General features: G+C 41.4%; 1 protein-coding gene and 1 long non-coding RNA gene across 4 annotated transcripts in view; both read left to right on the forward strand.

The window, feature by feature from the left end:
• Positions 1–18,879, forward strand: part of car (vacuolar protein sorting-associated protein 33A) — a 212,888-nt gene that overhangs the window by 4,344 nt on the left and 189,665 nt on the right. The window lies entirely within an intron of this gene.
• Positions 8,761–16,463, forward strand: LOC139055874 (uncharacterized). 2 transcript variants are annotated; one of them, XR_011511959.1, is made up of 4 exons: positions 8,761–10,768; positions 11,935–12,101; positions 12,816–12,899; positions 14,505–16,463. It is a non-coding gene; the product is annotated as an uncharacterized lncRNA (long non-coding RNA). The 2 variants fall into 2 exon arrangements; XR_011511958.1 differs by having other exon boundaries at positions 11,935–12,899.

Raw genomic sequence — 18,879 nt, forward strand, 5'->3', positions numbered from 1 at the left:
GGTTATCTTCCTACACATTTTGCAGTATGGATAAATCTGTTGTAAACGTTAAGGAGAAAAAATTTTATAAACTGGTAGCTGTGATTGGTTACAATGGCACTGTGCAGTAAGTGATATTTAGCAGGGTAAAGCTGTAGGCCAATTGGTAAGACATTGTGGATAAAACCACTACAAACACAGGACAAAGGGAGACTACAACACAGGGCGGTACTTGCAACTGAATTTTCATTGCAAAACAGCATGGCTTTTATAGAGGATAGCACGTGTAACCCGACAACCAATAGTAACCAGGATGAAGTTGTCCAACCGCATACACGTCGAAGTGAAAAAGCGTGTGTGCAGGTGTTTTTAATCTTCCTAGAAGATTCTGTTATCATAAATTTTTTTGTTGGTCTTTACTTCACCCTGGTGTGTTGCACGTGCCATCTTCTGTAAAAGTCATGCTGCCTCCCTCTGTCTCTAGCAGTTTCATTGACAACAGTAAGTGATGTTTCTGGTAGCTTTTAAGTTGCTCTTGTATTTTCAAACTTTGGATATGCATCAAAGTAAATGTAGCAGACTTGAATTTCCGAGCACATGTTCAGTAGCTCAAACTGAGAGGTTCAGAATATGACCTGCAATAGGAGAAGTACAAGTTTAGGCCCTTATTTATCCCCTACATCCAGAGAATATTGCTTAATGCAAAAAAAAAGTGGCTGACAAGTAATGATGTCAGGCTATTTCTTTCTTTTTCTGAACATAGTGCAAATCTGGGGTGCGATCGGAGATGGTTGTTCGGCGCGTTCGTTCGGCTACCGGCGCGCGCGATTGGCCTACTCTGCGCCGACGTCACCAGCCGCGGGGCGCCGCCCCCTTTTTGGTGACGTCAAAATGATGACACGCTCCTGTCAATCATCCGCCCACCGAGCATTTCGTCCGAACACGACGGGAGTTGAGAAGTTTGGAGCGATCATACGGCTTCGCATGGCGCGTCTGGTGGATTGGATTGGATCCAACAGGTGGCCTTTTCGGCTGCGGAATGGCACGTTTGAATCCGATCCATAGTTTAATTCTAGAAAATGGCGCTTCCGTTGGAAACTTAGGTTGTTGCGCTGGCGTTTCTAAGGGAAGGAGGAGACCGGGTGGCAGTGCGAAACGCATTTGAAGAAATGACAGAAAGTGAATTCCGGCATCATTTTTCTTTCTCGAAACAAATAATTCGTTGGTTGTACAGAGAAATCGACAACATCATCAGTGCCAGCGAGCCACTGGGATGTTGTCGCTGCCTCTTGAAAAGTGCGCCACTCTTCCCATCGTTTTTTTTTTTCTTTTTCTTTTTACTTCTCGCTGTGCGCGACACCACCTAGGGACGACGGAAAGAACCTAATAGTTATAAATTGCAGTAGTCACACGTACTACTATTTGAAAACGTGTTTGGGCTTGAGAAGAAAAAATAAATTTTTTTTAGATAAATATTTCATTCAATTGGAAGACGAGAAACATTTGGCTTTGTAGTATACTGTTTGCAAGCAGACGACAAACGACGGAGGTAAACTTCCGGGGAGGTGACCGCTTCCTGATTGGCTGCTCTCTCCGCCCCGCTGTCACAAATTTTGTATACTGCAACTTTGTGACGTTGCAGCAACTGAACAGAACGCGTATCGAACAAAATATCTCCGATCGCGCCCCTGGCCTTTGTTGGTCAAGCCAAGGCTAGAGCTGCATGTGAAGGAACGCTTGCTACTTGTTGGTACGCCAAAACACTTCTTTGCACAACCCATGTATGTGGGGTTTCACTAAGCAGTGGTTGGGTGTATATGAGTGAGACATGAGTTGCATCAACATGAGGGTGTCCAAGCATGATCCGAAAGCGAAAAACAAATCCAAGGGACAGCTATGTGGAGACTTATGGAGTTGTTAACCATTCTTATTACTAGGCCACACCTTTAGTGCTGCCTCTCTCCATGCTGTAACACCGCTCGCACTGCTCTGCATCACACCACCAGAAATTTCCAAGAAAAAAATAACAAAATGAAGTAGAAGGGTTTGGGCGCAAGCTAGTTGGTACAGATCACAGCACTGGTTCTGTGGTCTTGCTGCTCCGTGCGTTTTTTGGCGCTGTTTAAAATGAAAAATGAAGTAGCATGATTTATTGTTGTGCTCCACGATCTCACAGGAAAATGAATACAGTACATAGTTTCTGTATCTCCACCTTCGAGGCGAATTCTGTTGTTTCCTGTCCACATGTGTAAAGTTTGGTTTGACATTTCTGAAGTAAACAGCTGGAAACATCTAATTAGTACTCAGACCAATGTGACTTGATTGTGTCATTAACTTCAACAGAAAAAAAGAATTCCCACAAAGCCCACCTAACAATGAATGTTGGTGTTCGTGCGATTAGCATTGAAGCAAAGTAGCAAGGCACCACCGCAGAGACGTGTCGTTGGGTATGAGGCGTGTATGCAGCCGGGTTCCTCCTCTCTCTCGCTTCGCCCTGGACATGCTGTGCCTTCTAGTGGTGCTGCTGTGAAGTTTGTGCATTTTGAATACATACTAAGACCTGGTTGTCTGAATATGTGTAATACATGTCTGATTCCGCCCTGGGCCAGATAAATTTTTTATGATTTTCTTTGTCATTGAAGAGTTGTACATACTCTGTTGCACATACCAGAGACCCAAGTTAGCACCGGAGAAGTTCGTTGAAGAGCGACACATACCCAGTGGCCCAAGCTAGTGTGAAAAAGATCCATTGCTTGCACCCTGTGACACAAGTGCATCCGATGGTGGGTTTTAAACCCTGTTATGCCAATCGCATTAAATGTGCTTCATGTGATGTTATCTGTTTATTTCTATCTGTCCTTGGATGACAAATGGACTGCTAAAATTAGACTTTTGGCACAATAAGGTAAAGTCACATAGGGGTAACAAATAATATGAGCAAAAGTTTTGTATGGCTCAAAGTATAGTAACTAGCGCTATACATATTCATTAAAAAGAGTATTACACAAATTTAATAGCTCCTAATTCTGGTAATGCAAAGGATACGTGGTGTATTATCAACCCAGTAGTCAAGCCATCGGTTAGAATATGTACAATGCCAGAGTTGAAAGTCTTAGGTATATCTATGGAATCCTTAGTGATGTCGTTTAATTCGTACTTCTGTGCGATTGGTCAAGCAATATCTAATAATGTCCTTCTTCTTTCTTCTATTACTTACCCAGAAAGAATAACATGGTCATTTGGTTTTGTGGACATTACAGCGGAAGAGATGGTGTCCGTAATTAATGGCATGGCCATTCAAACATTCTGCTGGGTCTGATGATATATCCGCAGGGTCCTTAAAGCATTGTATTGATATATACTGTGCAAGCCATTTGAAAAAATATTTAATCTCTCTCTCTACACTGATACTGACCCAGACCCACTAAAATATTGCAAAGGTTATTATTTACAAAAATGGGGACTATAGTTTGTTAGAAAATTACCATCTTAAGTTGCATAAACACCATTTTTGAAAAACTTTATTGTCTGTTAGCGTTGTGTAATTGAAATTAATAAAAATCTAGCCCCTTGTTTCCTCTTCTTGCTACATACTGTGTCTTGCTACTCTTTAGTTCTGTAGCCTATGTATGCTTATTAGCTGTTGTGAAATTTTTAGGCCAATATATGGTCTCTTGTTCATCTCATGCAGAAATATGAACTTGTCTGCAGTTGCTTTAAAGGAAAACTAAAGGCAAATTAATAGGCCAAGCATTTGGCAATAGATTAGTGTTGCAAGGTGTCCAAAATGTCACTTATACAATAAACAGAGTTCTTGTAAGCAATAAGGTGGCATTAACATAGTGCAGGAGCACAACTGCTGTTGGGAAAATGTGGCACCAGTTCTTGCCAAGCAACATGTCCTATTTATAAGAAGTAAATTATAGTTTACCATTGGTGATAAATAGATGAGCTACATTTTTCTTTATTCTTTAGTTTTTTATTTATTTGGGCAAAACAAGTACAAGGTTTGCCTGTAAGGTAAGGCAAAAAGAGGTCGTAAACCTCCTCACTAAAACCTTTACCTCACTAGAGCAGCAGATGTACCAGTTTACTAATAAAACCAAATGCAACTGATAAGATAATAAAACCAAATACAACTGATAAGACAGAAAACATCACAACTATTTACAGTAAAATTCTAAACACATTGCAAAGCATGGACTGTTTGCAAAATAGCAAGTAACTAAGTAAATGCAGCACTGCAAAAAATAAGAACATTCTGTTACTAACAAAAGTTATACATTCAGAATATAACATTTATAACTTCACTATTGACATCAAACAATTTAAAACCCCATTAACATTCATTAAACCTGCTGTGATCAGAAAACAGTGTTTTGTATTGCATGTTTAAATTTGTGAATTGTTCTACAATTTATAGCTTTTACTATTTAGCATTTATTGCATTTCAACATGAAATGCAGTTTGGCCAAGCTTAACGAATTTTTCAAAAGAAGATATTGCTGACTTTATCTCTTCACACCCTTCCATTAAAACTTTTTATTTGAAGTGTGGCGCCTTCTCAGTGTGGGGCTCATCAGTGTATGGACTCCAAGATTACAGGCTCAGTGGGAAATTGTATGTTGGGGGTCATATGAATTGCAGGGCAATTGTGCAGCCTTGTCGTTTGCAAATTCACATTTATTTATTTATTTATTTATTTAACTATTTACACCTACTGCAGGCCAACTTAGTAGCTCGAGCAGGAGGGGTTATAAGCTAAGTGACAAATGAGTAACAGACAATGTATGACAAGTGAAACTGCAGACAGTACAGTACTGAAAATAGCTATCCCTTAGGAAGTAGAATGATCATATGAAAGCACATTCCAGCTCATTTGAAAAGTTATTGGTGCCAACGTTGCTGTCCGGCAGAGAATTCCACTCTTCTACATTTCTCAGAAAGAAACTGTACTTGTATGTGTTAGTCCTGGCGAATATTGTAGTTAACAAATGTTGCTTACCAGAGAGTTTTATAATAGGGGCACCAGACGTTTGGGGCCCCAAAGAAATAGTGTCGAAGCTGTGGCGCATGCACGAGACCCAAACTGCATTTGGGTTTTGCGTCGGGCACGCTATTTAACTGATTTAGTGGTAGCCCGAAACGCTACCCAAAAGCTTTGCGTCAACAAACTTGGTGGCACCCATTGAAGCGACGGCTCTAACCTAGCATCAAACTGGGCTCTATTCAGGGTAATGTGTGAAGTTCACAAGCTAGGCGAAGTGACTACGATTGTCGCTTTCTCTGAACTAGTGTGTGTGTTATGAAGATTTATAGATTAGATGCCGTTGATTCCAAATTCCATTGTTGATTTCATGGTTGATAGGCCTACAAGCAAACTATTTAACTTGGCTGGTGAAGGCACATATATCTGGTTACTCAAAACTAAGCACAACTGATTGCTTGCTCCTAATAGAATAACCTCCAAACCTTAAGTACATGCATGGACACGAATGTCAAAATTACTCATATCATAAAGCGCCATATCTTGATTTAATATTTATAGTAGCTTTTCTTTGACACTGTAATGGCACTGCAAGCACAAGGCACTATACACAAACGCAAAGCCTTATTCTAAAACTCTTCACTCTCAACAATAAACCCACAAAGCTCTTTGGGGCACCAAACATTTGGGGCCCCTATTCTGAAACTCTCTAGTATGTCTTGTTCTTCTTGTGCAAGTCGACTTCAGATGAGCTAGTAAGATTGCATTGAGTTCCCTAAAAAGTATTTATAAAATAGTGTTAATCGGCTATTCTTTCTGTGTGTTTCCAGTGTTTGAATGTTGCTCTGTAGCACTAAAGTAGTTGGCAAGTCTTCTCTTTTATACTTCCCATAAAGTGCACAGCTTTCCTCTGAACACACTCTAATTGTTTAATGTCCTTACGAAAATGTGCATCCCATACTACTGTGGAATATTCAAGCGTCAACCTTATACAAGCATTATAGGCTGCAATTTTTGTACTGATTGGTGAATCTTTCACGTTTCTTTTAATGACCCATAGCTTCCTTAAAGCCTATGTTGAGTTGACCCGGATATGTGTAGACCACATAAGTTTATTGGTTAGCGTATTGCCTAGATGCCTGTACTTGTCAACTTCTGCAATACGATTGTTCACTAATCAATAAGTAAAGGTACTGGGCGTTTTGTTCCGTGTAATCTGCATGAGTGTAATCTGCATAAATGCACACACTAGTCAGTAGTCACTACAATGGATTTCTGCACAATAATATGATCACTTTCAGATGATATTTCTTTGAAACAGTCATCTGCAAACACTCTTATAAATACCAAGTATGTCAACCAAATCATTAAAATAAATTAAAAACAACAGAGGGCCCAACACACTGCCCTGGGGAACTCCGGAACTAACAGGAAGCACATCTGAACGGCACTTCTTAATTTCAACATATTGGTGCCTGTTCCTAAGTGCGTCCTGATCCATTGAGTATTTCTGAATGGAAGCCTGATGTATTCCAGTTTGTACAACTTGTCATGAGGCACCTTGTCTAATGCCTTACAAAAGTCCAGAAACAAGACATCCGTCTGTCCAGCGCCAAGCTGAGTAACAGTAGACATCCCCTTCCTAAAACCATGTTGAAAACCCAGCAAATGGTTATAGTCTGGCAGAAACTCTTGCACAGTTAAACCTTGACATAACAAATTTCAATGTAACAAAATTCTCGATATAACAAAGTATTTACCTTTTTATAACCTCTTGTCCATAGAATGCCATGTATTTAGAACCTCAATTTAACAAAGTGTATTTGTATGCGATTTCAACAGAAAGAAATTTCGCTTCCCCTGCAAGGGAATGCCCAGACAATAAATTGAAACTTTGGTGGAGGCAGATGGTCAAATGGTTGAATTACAAGTGGCTGCTTGCAAACGCACCTCTCAAATCGCATGTGGCTTGACAAATGTGGCCGCTGAAGTGGAGCCGTATCAAGTTCTGTATAAAGTCCAAGTGCAATAAGATCCTATCGTGCCCCATGCACTTTGCACTTTAGGCATAAGTGAAAGCATGCGCGAGGGTGAGGCAATATAGATGGTGGCTTCTTGAACACTGCCTTCCAGTGCAAGGAAACGGAAAGACAGGGAGGGGAGCAAGCTCGCTGTAACACGATCGAGCGCCTGCGAGGGGGAGTGAGGGTGGGAGGTAGGTTGGTGCACATCTCGGCTGTGACTGTGCATGGCTGTAAAGGCCCAACCACACGTAGCACAGGATACGCGTACCCCTAAGCGTACGCGTCTCCGAGTGCATACACGGGTGCATACGCTGAAACGTTCATCTTTGGGTTTGAGAAAAGCTTATCCTTAATTTCATTATGGCTAGCCTTTTCTATTTAATTTATCAATGTTAAGCTAGTATATTGTTTTTAAGTTGACAAATGCGTGTTATTTGTATCTACACATCCTTATGAAAAGCAAAGCTACATCAATGATCAACTTCACGTGCAATAGCGTCTGCTTGACCATGACTGTACTTGACATCTGTGCGTGTCCTCGCACAATGTTTCTGTCGAGCTTTTGCTTAGCCGCTTCCTTCGCCAGCTTCAGCGTTCTCTACCCACAATGCTGCAATTCTATATCATTAACGAGAGGGTGGCAGGTCTTGTTGCGAAACTTAATAAGAGGTACAAATTGAAGATCGTACAGGTCTACGCCCCTGCATCCAGCCATGATGACCAGGAAGTCGAAAGCTTCTATGAAGACGTGGAATCGGCGACGGGTAAAGTCAAAACAAAATACACCATACTGATGGGCGACTTCAATGCCAGGGTAGGCAAGAAGCAGGCTGGAGACAAGTCAGTGGGGGATTATGGCATAGGCTCTAGGAATAGCAGGGGAGAGTTATTAGTAGACATTGCAGAACAGAATAATATGCAGATAATGAATACCTTCTTCCACAAGTGGGATAGCCAAAAGTGGACGTGGAAGAGCCTGAATGGCGAGACTAGAAATGAAATAGACTTTATACTCTGCGCTAACCCTGGCATCATACAAGATGTGGACGTGCTCGGCAAAGTGCGCTGCAGTGACCATAGGATGGTAAGAACTCGAATTAGCCGAGACTTGAGAAGGGAACGGAAGAAACTGGTACGTAAGAAGCCGATCAATGAGTTAACGGTAAGAGGGAAAATAGAGGAATTCCGGATCAAGCTAGAACAGGTATTCTGCATTACCTCAGGAAGAGGACCTTAGTGTTGAAACAATGAACGACTATCTTACGGGCATCATTAAGGAGTGCGCAATAAAAGTCGGTAACTCCGTTAGGATACCAGTAAACTATCGCAGAGACGAAAGATCTGATCAAGAAACGCCAATGTATGAAAACCTCTAACCCTACAGCTGGAATAGAACTGGCAGAACTTTCCAAGTTGATCAACAAGCGTAAGACAGCTGACATAAGGAAGTATAATATGGATATAATTGAACATACTCTCAGGAATGCAGGAAGCCTAAAAGCAGTTAAGAAGAAACTAGGAATAGGCAAGAATCAAATGTATGAGTGACACAAAGGCGGCAATATCATTACTCATGTGGATGAGATAGTTCAAGTGGCTGTGGAGTTCTACAGAGATTTATACAGTACCAGTGGCACCCATGATGATAATGAAAGAGAGAATAGTCTAGAGGAATTTGATAATCCCACAATTAATGCTGGAAGAAGTAAAGAAAGCCTTGGGAGCTATGCAGAGGGGGAAGGCAGCTGGGGAGGATCGAGTAACAGCAGATTTATTGAAGGATGGTGGGCAGATTGTTCTAGAAAAACTGGCCAACCTGTATACGTAATGCCTCATGACCTCGAGCGTACTGGAATCTTGGAAGAATGCTAACATAATCCTAATCCATAAGAAAGGGGACACCAAAGACTTGAATAATTATAGACCGATCAGCTTACTGTCCGTTGCCTACAAAGTATTTACTAAGGTAATCGCAAATAGAATCAGGAACACCTGAGAATTCTGTCAACCAAAGGACCAGGCAGGATTCCATAAAGGCTACTCAACAATAGACCATGTTCACACTATCAATCAGGTGACAGAAAAATGTGCGGAATATAACTGATCTTTATATATAGCTTTCATTGATTACGAGAAAGCGTTTGATTCAGTCGAAACCTCAGCAGTCATGGAGGCATTACGGAATCGCTGCAGACGAGCCAGATATAAAAATACTGAAAGATATCTATAGCGGCTCCACAGCCACCGTAGTCCTCCATAATGAAAGCTACAAAATCCCAATAAAGAAAGGTGTTAGGCAGGGAGATACGATCTCTCCAATGCTATTCACAGCGTGTTTACAGGAGGTATTCAGAGACCTGGATTGGGAAGAATTGGGGATAAGAGTTAATGGAGAATACCTTAGTAACTTGCAATTCGCTGATGATATTGCCTTGCTTACTAAGTCAGGGGACCAATTGCAATGCATGATCACTGACCTGGACAGGCAAAGCAGAAGGGTGGGTCTAAAGTTAATCTGCAGAAAACTAAAATAATGTTTAATGGTCTCGGAATAGAACAGCAGTTTACGATAAGTAGCGAGGCACTGGAAGTGGTAAGGGAATACGTCCACTTAGGGCAGGTAGTGAAGCAGATCCGGATGATGAGACTGAAATAATCAGATTAATAAGAATGGGCTGGGGTGCGTTTGGCAGGCATTCTCAGATCATGAACAGCAGGTTGCCATTATCCCTCAGGAGAAAAGTGTGTAACAGCTGTGTCTTACCAGTACTCACGTACGGGGCAGAAAACTGGAGGCTTACGAAAAGGGTTCTACTTAAATTGAGGACGACACAATGAGTTATGGAAAGATGAATGATGGGTGTAACGTTTGTTTGTTTGTTTGTTTTGTTGTTTCACAAATTCTCTCCATGCAGGAGGCAGAGATAAAGGCAAAATGCCTGACAGAGCCTCTATGACCCTATTTTTCAAGGCAGCATTGACATATCATTCACATACATATTTGCCAAACATATCTTTAACACACAGCACACAGAAATGAAAAATTCAATTATTCAGAACGCATGTCTCCCAAGCATTACTTTTGCTTCAACGTGATAGATTTTTAAAAAACAAGATACATAAGCAGTAAGTATTACATAACAATAAAATTGGCTTACATCAGAAATCAACAAAGAAAGGAAAACCATAGAATCACTGGCCCGAAAATAAATAGCACATACAGTAAATAGATCAGTACATAGAAACATTTAAGAAAAGAATGAAGGTTTTGACTGATGTAAAATGTAAATGCCAAAACAATGCAAATGTTAAGGGATAAGAAAAAAGATTGGGTGAGGGAACAAACGCGAGTTAATGACATCTTAGTTGAAATCAAGAAAAAGAAATGGGCATGGGCAGGACGTGTAATGAGGAGGGAAGATAACCGATGGTCATTAAGGGTTACGAACTGGATTCCAAGGGAAGAGAAGCGTAGCAGGGGGCGGCAGGAAGTTAGGTGGGTGGTTGAGATTAATAAGTTTGCAGGGACAACATGGCCACAGTTAGTACATGACCGGGGTAGTTGGTGAAGTATGGGAAAGGCCTTTGCCCTGCAGTAAGCGTAACCAGGCTGATGATGATGATGATGATGATGATGACTCGTTAATGTACTACATAAGAAAGAAGCTTTTCTTGCTGCTGCTTTTGCAAAGGCGGCAAGAGCACAGGAAACGTCTGCAGCGACACTGGCGGGTCCAGCCCATCTTTCAACGGCATAAAGAAGAAGGACTTTATGGCTGTAAGTAACTTCTTTTATTTTGGTGATCTACAGTGGTAGAAAAGGGGAGCCAGTGCTTGGACATGGGGACTTATCTTCTTCAGGACAGCACTGCTTTTGAAGTGGGTGCATATAGAAGACATAAGTGAAAGGGTTAAAATAGTAATGCGGGGATCGTACTCACAGTGTGCACCGCGTTGTCGGCACAAGGGTCGTCCAGGTTGACAGCACCGATTGAAATGATAATGTGAAGTATGTGAACAGAGGGAACAACAAGAACAGGGCGTACTTCAGAAAGCGCAAAAGCGTAGGCGAAGATCGGGCGGATTGGCAGCCGGAGGCACACAGATCGTATATTGGATACACGGTGACGATACTTCACACAGTCATCTGTCAACAGTTTCAACATCCATCTGTCTAACCCATATATGCAGTACAACATACTGCCACTAATTCTTCAGCTTCAGAGGGGAAGAAGCATTTGATTCTATTCAACACACAATCTGTCAATAAAAGAAATATTTTCCAGACCTTCATATACTAGAACAGAGGTGTAACCACTGCTGGAGTACTAACTTGGAGCTCCCTTCATTATTAACAGTAGACCATACTGTTGATGCAGAGCTTGTGTAGCACCCCTTTTTCTTGCACAGAATTTGTAAAAATGTTCTGTAATAAATTTCCCGCTATATTCGATATTTGATTCTAAATTTACTATTTGGTATAAGCACACCCCTACAAAAAAGGTTAAGGACTGCTAGATATATTTGTGCCATTAGTATAACACATGGATTCAAGAACACCTTTTTAATCGTATTGGTCGTCATATATGAAGCTTGTGGATAAGATAAGAGTTCTATATTTCCGGTCTCTTGAAAGTGTGACTGTAGAATAAGAAGTGTAATGTAATTAAGTTGTGACCTGGCAGGTTAAAAGGCTCTGCGACTGATTTCCGAAGTTTCTTGGCATTGAATGCACTGTTTTCGTGAAATATAATGTTGGCTGGCTCTCCTGCTTGCCGACACAGTGTTTGTATTCAAGCATATAAACAAAGCAGAGGGCAAAATTAATCATGGCTAGTGGCCATGCGTGTGTGTCATTAAAAAGTGTACAGCTCCTGATACCTGTGAGTGTTTGTGGGTAGGGCACGGGCCTTCTGTCAAGTAATAATGCACCATTTTTTACAGATGCAACAGATGCGTCAGGATGACCATGGATTTTTCTACAAGTTCTTTCGCATCACACCGCAGCTCTTTGACAAGCTATTGAGCTTTGTCGCAGTGAACCTCACACAGCAGCACCACATTCGAGAAACCCCTGGAGCCTGGAGAAGGACTTGGTTATAGCATTGAGGGTTGTAAAAGATAGTTGCTCCTACGGAAATAATATGCGATTGGAGGAATATAGAAGAACATCATTTCTTTGTCATTTAATGTATCATTTATTTTATTTTATTTTATTTATTTACATAATACTGCCCGCCACCTTTTGGACGCCAATCAGGAAGGGGTCACTAAACATTGAAGCACAACAAAAGAAAGAACAAAGAAAATGACAATGAACATGCATAAAGAATACTAACACATAGTCCAGTTCATTATACACAACTAAATATTTATTAACGCATAAAAAAACTAAAGAATGGGACACAAAACTGATACAAAACAAGAGAAATAGCAATGAAGCTAGTGACAATGCGCATGAAAAAGAAAATCCTTGAAAAGAAATTATTACATGATCACAGAAACTGAAAGTTTGCGCTTAGTGCATCACCAGTATAAGAGTAATGGCTAACTTAATTGAAAAACTTTGACATCGAGTGGCATCGCACAAAAGCTACCTCAGCACCTTTGACCTTGTGCAACTTGTAAAACATGCACTGAGGAATGCTTGTACATGTATTCAACAAAGGTGGTAGCCAACCTACACAAATGAATTGATAACATGTCACCCAAGAAGTGCCCCCACAGTCATGGAGATCATTGTCAAGAAAAGTCAGGCCATCATATTTAATGTGCAAACAACAATTGAGACATCTGTACTAATTTTTTTCCAACTTGCATTCCAGCTATTTGGCATCTGGGCAACACATAAATGATGTTGCCTTTGCTTACTGTGTGGGGATTGAGGTGGCTAGACTCGGCAATGGTGTGTAAGTGGTATTGTGACTATTGTGTCTGTAAATTATTAAACTGCTGCACAGCACGACAGCAGCAGAAATTTCTAACATTTTTTTAAGCTTAGGAATTTTTTAAACCTCACTTGCTGTTCACGGCTCCTGTCAGGTAGCCCTGCTTCCTGCCAGAGAAGCAAGGTCATATGTACAAATGCCTCATTTACTCTGTGCCTTCAATGTCACTGATTACGTGCAAAGACTTTGGCCAAACATCCAATGCAGAACTTGCAAAACCAATTCTGGAAGTGAGCCATGCAACAAAGAACAAGAAATGTGGCTTGTGGACGATAGTTGTGGGAGAGGGAGAGGTTGGCAGTGAACCTCAGCTCCTGGCTAGGTGGTGGCAAGACTTTTCACATTTTGCTATCTCTTCTAACAATAAAGCATATTTAAAAATGCTTGCGGTGCTAAAACGCCTTGAGGCAATGCTTTACAAATTTTAGCATGTGACCTAAATTTTCGATGGGGACTGGTTGAAGCTCCATTACATTTCATTTTCTTTACAGGCATGTACAGGCACCCGTAGATGCATTCACAAACTCTACATGCACAAGTAGTGAACTCAAAAAAGGTTAATTGCTGCAAGACACATTCAATGAGTAAGGACAGATGAAAGCGATAAACACCTGTTTTGTAACAACACACCTTTAGTTGCAAGTCAGAGCTTGTTTCTCTCTCGTACGTGTGTTGCTAAAACATGTTCACACATCTCTGCAGCAGCAATGGCCAACCTACTAGGCCCACAGATATCAACTTTATGAAATTCTTAAATAATTACGCACAAAAATACAAATACAACACAGTGTAAAATGAACAAAATAGAAGAACTAAGGGCCTTTAGTATGACACCAGCAGACAAGGAAACCTAGTAAAGCATAGAGGAAAATAACTAGTCTTGTTTCTGGTGTTGATGTCACAAGGAGGTGGGAAATGAAAGTGGACAAAATATAACTTGCTACTGGCGGGAGTTAAACCCAAAACCTATTGAACTACAGTGAAGGCTATTCCACCATCAATTTCCTAGAATGTTTACGTCTACAAGATGTCTCTGGGAGTGTTGTTGCACAAGTAGCACTGGCTAACACTACCAGAACGAGATCTAGTATATGCATATACATGCTCAAGAAAGTTGGCAGAGGGATAGCCATTACTGCAGCTCTATTGGTAAAGCAACGCAAGCATAATTCAAAGGTTGTGGATTTGTCTCCCATCAATGGGAAGTTAGCTTTTCATCCACTTTCATTTTCCTCCTTATTTCTCCATTTCAGTATACTGTAACTTCCTCAATTATTTGCTTTGTTTCATTGTCTATTGGCTCTATTATACAAAAGGTACACATTAAAAAACATTAATCTTTAAATTACTTTATTACGTGCATCAATTTATTTTTCATATTGAGATGCTTATCCTCATTGACCTCTCTCACATGTTTTAGCAGAGAGACAGCAAAAGCAAAAGTTCGAGGTCGTCCTGTGGTTTGCATCTTTTGATTGCACTTGAAACATTGCCTAAAACCTCTAATATTAAAAAAACTCTCATCTTTCTTTTTCCTTTTTCTCCCTCTTGACATTGTCGCTTCAGAAGCAATGCTTCCCAGCGTATCCAGTTTGCGACGGCCTGCTGAAGCCATCAATGCTTGTGACTGCGGCCTGCTGTGGTGTGCCTCAGAAGCCTCAGGAATCGGCACTTCTTGAAGCACTGGGGATTGAAGAGATTCCAAAATGTCCTGAGACTCCACAGACTCATGTGACGCCGAAGACAGAGTCGATGCTGGCGCTTGTGACTTTTCACCTGACTGTCTTCAAGCGTTGCCAGATCAGAAAACTGGCACATCTTCGTTAAGATGTCTGCAGCGCTTCCCTCCTCACTCAATGGTGACACTGTTGGAAGGTTGGCGGACGTCCTGCATTTGAGCGTAATAAGGTTTGCACATATTGTTAATGTGCAAATAATGTGCCGGTCTGAGTGCAGAAATATGTGATGGCTCAAGTCCATCCACATTTGTTTTAAGGTGTCATTTTATTAGAAAACACCGCCCAAGCTCTGAGTCAGTTTTGTAGGGACATAAGTGTCTTACACACACAACCAGAATGAACATTTTCTGCATGCGCTGAAGTGTAGCTTTTGTATTCTTTTTCTTTTTTTGCTTCTGATGCATTTAAGCAGTTCTTATGAGATCTGCATTCCTAAAGCCTAATGATACCTTGTATTTGAAACAGTGCATGATGTCTGGAATGTTTCAGTTTCGAAATAATCAGCAGCAAGCATTCCACTACATTTAATCAGTACAACCACTTAATAAATTTTATGTTGAAAGGCCTACACTTGTACTTTCTAAACATAGGGTGGTAGTATTGTTATGTCTTACTTTAACATAAGACTCTTTCCTGTTACAGTTCTCGTTTTTTGGCTTGTAACTTTGTTTTCCTTTCATTTGTTTTTAAATTATTCTAAACAGTTTCTCTTAATTGAATGTATGTCTAGACACAGTGTGAAACCGTGTATGTAGCAGTCAGTGTATTTGCTGTTTGTATTTAGGAAGTTATGTATAATCATGCTTGTCATCTTGCCATGTGCCTTGTAAAGGGTGTTTTGGCACAGTGAAGCTGATTTTAGTGAGCAAACCCTTCCAGAAGGTTTCTTAAAGCAAAGCTTTCTTTGCCTCTCCTTTGGACTTTCCCACGGCTGCTGCTGTCTTGCCAAATAGATCTTACTGAATGCCTCATACTGATATTAATGTAGTCATTGAACCATTGTCATTCCAGCTAACTACTGGCTACTGTCTTGCATGAGTGACCTGTACCAGTCATAATGCAAATACCAGATATAATAATGTAACTAGATCATGGTTTTGGCATGTAAAATTTCATTAATTATTTTATGCAAATTTTGCTAAGCAGGAACAGCGTTCTCCACAAACATCGTGGAAGCTTCACTTAAACCAGTAAACACAGCGCTTGGAATCTGCAGAATAACCGCAAGCAGGTAATTAGGTGAGGACACTGCTGAGCAGACACAAAAACAAGCATTATGAATTACACAGCTGATAATGTTGTCAGTACTATGGTGCATTTATTCCTACAGCATGAAGGCACTGAATGAATCCTTGAGCAAAATAGATAAAATTTGAGGGTCTGTGATGGAGCACAGATTTGCACACTGCTGGCAAGCAACAAAATACAAAATTAAAGCGTCATCTGCACAGATGAAAAGCTGTTCATTGCAGTGCCCAAGACACACGTGAATATAGCAACATTCAATACTCGACTAAATACTGCCCATTGACTTGCACATTGCCTTCTAGGATCAGTGCATAGAATCAAAGGAAACTATTTACATCTTTTGTGTTTTGTTTTTGTGTGTGCATCATGTAAGTCCTTTTCCTTTGTTTAATTCTGCTAGTTTTGTATGTGACATCCTCTTCTGGCTTGTGCTTTATTATGTTAGGTTTTTATGTGATTGCTTGTTATTTTGTACCTGTATTTCTGCTTTCGCTGCTCCCTGCTGCAATGCCAAACTGGCTTTGTAAGTACCTAAATAAATAAATATACAAAGCTATCCTTGTACTGCTTATATGTCCCCTGACCGGATCACATTTAATGAAATATGCGATAATCGGAGGAGCGATATCGCACAAATCTTTTATCGCCAATTAGACAAAGCTGAATATGATGCATACTACACGTCAATTTACTTGTGTAAGCACAATTTTGAGTCGATCCCCATAAATACGGCGCATTGCCACCTATAATACAAACATACAGCATTGTCGGTCGACGTGGTAAAGGGAAAGCACGAGGATCTCGTGTTTCATTTTTAACATACCAGGCAAAATGGAAACTTCAATATCTACACACCGTTGTGTAGCGCAGGAACATCATCTGGTCGAAAAACAGCCAGATGACGTCATCCTGAAGGTCGTCTGCCACGACGCAGCTCTTTTCTTTCGGAAGCATCTTCAAAAGGCACCGAAATTTATCCCCCAAAGACTTCCATCACTTCTGCAGCGCTGTGTTAACGTCATGTGCACAGATGAAAAGCGTTTTCGACATCGACGAGTCGGCTGATAAGAGAGGCAGCTTATACCGGTTCCACACAGGCTTTCGAGCGTGATAACATTTCTCAATCACGATAAGGTCTACGCAGAATGCGCAGTACAGGCAATCGTGATCATAAAATCTGATCCCGATCGGGCTCGATCGCAATTGAAACTGCTCCGGTATGATGCCGTATAAAATTCCGAGCACTCGCCTGTTACGGCAGCGTTGGGCATGAGAATCCACGAGCACCTCATCATGTGCTTGTTCTTGTGGTGCTTGTGTTTCGCCTGCCACCAAAGCGCAAGTCGAGCCTCAACGCAGGCAATCAGTGCTTCATTGTTGATCGCCTGCATAGCCTCTGTGCTCTAGTGACACAATACCACCAGCGGCTCCAGGCATCTCCGCACGATTCTGAAACTTCAACAAGTTTTTCGAACCTCCAGAAGTGTACATGCAGGCCACATGACGTCAGTGCACAAGCTGCCACTTCCGCCGCGTACGCTCAAGATGACACCCAAGATAAAGACCTCCCTGACCTGCACAATGCCTGCGCATCTCCCCTCTCTATACGCGTGACGCGTAGCCAGGCGCACACGATTAGCCGCGTGTGATTGGGCCCTAAAGCTGAGACCACACGTATGTTTCCAGATGCGCATAAGCTTACGCCTGTGCATGCGCAGACGGTGTGGTATGCCTCGCACTCATCGAGACGCGGCGTGGTCCTGGTGAACAGCTGCTCTCTATTATAGCCCGCTTGGGCTGCTTCGTGTCGGTGCACCTGGCTACGCAGCTACGGTGCGGTACATTCAACTCTCAGTGAAGCAGGTTTATGTCATGCAAGAAAAGTGCCTAATCTTTCCTGTTTGTGCTGATCTGACAGCTCTAAAAATATAACAATTATGTTTATAGATATCAAAGCATTTTGAACACTGTCAATAACAAAGTACAAAGGGCATCTTCCAAGGCGTCTATGAGTGAGCCCAGTGAATGCATGCTGTTGTGCGCATGAAAGCGCATGTTTGCGCATGCAAACCACCATTCCTCGCGAGGCGCAGCAGGCGTAAGGCTCGTAGACGTGAACTTGCACGTGTTCGCAATCGTACCTGTGGTTTAGGCTTAAAAACGGCCAAGCGCATACTCGTCTGTGCACTCTGCTTTAAAGGTAATCTGCGTTGTGTGTAAAGAGAAAGCATGCCAAGACGGCATGGCGTCATGTAAGCTGTCTTACCGTGCGTTTAATATTGAAGGTTGCATAATCTAGAGTTTCGGCAACCCGTTGGAGCGAAAGGCAGATGCATTCGCTCCCCGGTGCTGGCTCTTTTCATGATAGCCTCGTCTCACTACCGGCGACGTTATCAGCAACGGGGGTGGAGTGCATGTGAAAGCGTGGCTGGCTGCGCTTAATTCGTGCCGCCGACTTGAAGATATTGTGCAGCCACACTCAGTGCAGCCACACTATGGCGGCTGTTCCGTAGCAATATCGTTGACATGGCATGAAACTCTCATTTGTCGTTGACTACCAAATATATCAAAATGATTTGTTTTCTCATTCAAGTTTGCTTTTTTCGATGCCCCGATAATTCAGAAAATTCTGTGGACCTCTTTGTGTAAGAAAAATTGATCGGCAACTGTACTTACATGCATAAAAAGTCGAATTTCGATACAACACAATTTTGATATAACGAAGCAAATTGCCGATTTTAACTACTTCGTTATATCGAAGTTTAACTGTATGTAACATGCAACGACATGTTCCAACAACTTACAACAGGTTCTCATAAGAGAAACAGGCTGACAATTGAAACGGATAAGGAATCACACTTCTTAAAAATTGGAATTACATGAGCCATTCGCTAGTCGTCCTGTTTTTAAGGATAAATGAAAATCTGAGTTAGAAACCCAGCTATATGCTCGGC

Source organism: Dermacentor albipictus, chromosome 2 (assembly GCF_038994185.2).
Source record: "Dermacentor albipictus isolate Rhodes 1998 colony chromosome 2, USDA_Dalb.pri_finalv2, whole genome shotgun sequence".
NCBI lineage: Eukaryota > Metazoa > Arthropoda > Arachnida > Ixodida > Ixodidae > Dermacentor > Dermacentor albipictus.